This window comes from Penaeus japonicus, unplaced genomic scaffold (genome assembly GCF_977035675.1).
Source record: "Penaeus japonicus unplaced genomic scaffold, GWHDUDI00000001_assembly GWHDUDI00000025, whole genome shotgun sequence".
Lineage (NCBI taxonomy): Eukaryota > Metazoa > Arthropoda > Malacostraca > Decapoda > Penaeidae > Penaeus > Penaeus japonicus.
The window spans coordinates 25,145,963-25,148,432 of record NW_028234427.1 but is presented as its reverse complement, the minus strand read 5'-3'; the positions used below and the strand labels follow the sequence as shown (position 1 = coordinate 25,148,432).

Here is a 2,470-nt window from a genome sequence, read left to right as displayed (position 1 = left end):
GAGGGGGTAGGGTGCGACAGGGGCTGGGGGAGTTGGGGATACCAGGTACGTAAAGGAGGGGAGAGAGGGGGGGGGGAGGGGAGGGGAGGGGAGGGGAGGGGAGGGGAGGGGAGGGGAGGGGAAGGAAAGGGAGGGGAAGCGGATGGGGAGAGAGGAGGTGGGTGGGTATAGGCACAGCAGGATGATCGGGATGGGAGGCGGGGTAAAGGGAGGGGATAGGGCAGGGGGGGGGGGGTGATCTGCCAGACAGGCCGAGCAACCATCACCAACCAGTAGAGCCATTGTAACCAGCCAAGGCCACAGGTCAGACCAGGAGAGGAGCGGAGTGAGCGTGAATACCAAGTGGTGACACTCCGTCAGACCCTCGCGGACACAGTGCCACAGTGCCACGGACCTATCCTCTCATCTCTTCGCCAGCCGCCAAGAGTGCTGCAACAAACGCGCCCTCACGACACCTGTTCTGCCGACCGCCGTCTGTTTGTAAATAAGTGTAAGTACAAGAGCCTAACTATGTAATGGATGTTTCATAGGCCTACGCGAGTTTCCTCTCACATGATTTGAATTCCCTTTTTTACGATAAGGAATAAATAAATCCATATAAATAGAAACAAATGACCATACTCACTGAATACTTTCAAAGTTTTCAAAATCAAGAGATTTATTGACATTAAAAAAAGTTCAATGAGTACTTTTTATCCTTTTTTTTACTGCTTAAACTTTCCTGTGCTATTTATAGAAAATGTTGAAATAAAATTCATAATATATGAGTTCCTGCACTAAGTAAAACATAAAAAATACAGCAAATCAAACCGACCGCAAGCAGATAAATAAAAACAAATACAAAAATTCAACAAACAAATAAATAAACAGATCATAATGATAAGTAAACAAACTAAATGATACAGAAAATAGCTGCAATAAATCACCGGGGGGAGGGGCAGGGGGAGGGAGGACGGAGGGGGAGGGGAGGTGACCGGTTCGCGCACTAAAATTAAACCGAAATTTAACAAAGAACGATGGTTAGTTTATCGTGTTAATTATTTTTTCCCCTCGCTTCATGATTATGCTTCTGATTTCTAAACTAATTAAGGGAGATTCAGGGTGTGTGACGGGATGAGGGAAGAGGTTTATACTACGTGTGTATCTTATCTGCCCTTTCTTTATTTTCTCCCCCTCTCTCCCTCTTTCCTTTCTTTCTTTCCCACTCACTCACTCACTCAGCAGTCAGTCAGTCAGTCACTCACACAAAGAGAGAGAGACAGAGAAAGAGAGGAATAAGGAGAGAGATGAGATGAGTCGAGAGATGTAGAGAGAGAGAGAGTCGTGAGAGAGAGAGAGAGAGAGGTGTGAGAGAGAGTAGCTGTGTGTGAGAGAGAGAGAGAGAGAGAGAGAGAGAGAGAGACTCAAAATTGCCGTCACTTCACCGTAATGCTTCCCCAAACATGATCAACTTTCCATCCCAGAGATCGCCAGTCGAGAGTGTTATTTTGTTTTGGTGACGCTCACGAGACAGACTCGCCACCCCAAGCAGCACCATCAGGACATGACTCTCCCATTAATTAAACCAACTCGGCAGCTCGCCGACTTAGGCCAAAAAATGTAAGTTTAACGGCGTGGCAATTTCGATGTCGAAATTTAAAGGAACCTTTCCCACGATACGGCGACCTCACAGACCAAATACGAATGATGACACCCTGACCACAGTTGGCAGGGTAAGGGTAAGGGTACGGGAGTGGCGTTGAGTTTTGGACGGTTATAGGTCGTTAGTTTTGGACGCTGTTTTTGTCTTTTAGGCGTGGGACAGTGACGTTTCGATTTTTTGGAGTTACAGGAGTTTGATTGGACATTTTGATCCGTTTTGACAGGAGGGGATAACCCAGGCCGCGCGGGAGGAAGGGGGGGGGTGGGAGGGGAGGGGAGATGGGGGGAGGAGGCGTAGGGGAGGGGAGGGAGGGGTGGATGGGGACACGAGTGTGGAGTGGGCGGGGAGGGGAGGGGGATTGGAAGGAGGGGCCCGGGGGGGATGGGAGGGGAGGATATGGGGAGGGGGAGAGGACAGGGGGGGGGAGGAGGGGGGAGATGAAGAGGGGAGAGAGGGGAGGAGAGGAGATAGAGATGGGCGATGAGGTGAGTGGGAGAGAGTCGAGATGTGAAGGAGGGGTGGGGAGTGCGAAAGGGGAGATGAGAGATTGAAGAGAGATGGCGATGAGGAAGAGGCCCGACCCCCCGTAGGGCGTACTTTAGCACTTCATATCCGTCGGTCGTATCCGAGATCCGAGATCCGTATTTTTTTAGGCCGTAGTCCGTCTCCTAAATCCTACCCGGACGTTATTTTTTTTTCCTTGGCATTCGCTGTGGGGGATTTTTTATGGTGTGTGTGTGTGTGCGCGTGCGTGCGTGTGTGTGCGTGTGCGTGTGTGTGTGTGTGTGTGTGTGTGTGTGTGTGTGTGTGTGTGTGTGTGTGTGTGTG

General features: G+C 50.2%; 1 protein-coding gene across 1 annotated transcript in view; it reads left to right on the top strand.

Annotated features, from left to right (window-relative positions):
• Positions 1-274: 274 nt before the first annotated feature.
• LOC122248918 (uncharacterized) overlaps positions 275-2,470 on the top strand; it is a 19,684-nt gene continuing 17,488 nt past the window's right edge. The window contains exon 1 of the mRNA XM_086551477.1: positions 275-490. The gene's annotated coding sequence lies outside the window, so the exon portion shown is untranslated. The remainder of the gene's footprint in view (positions 491-2,470) is intronic.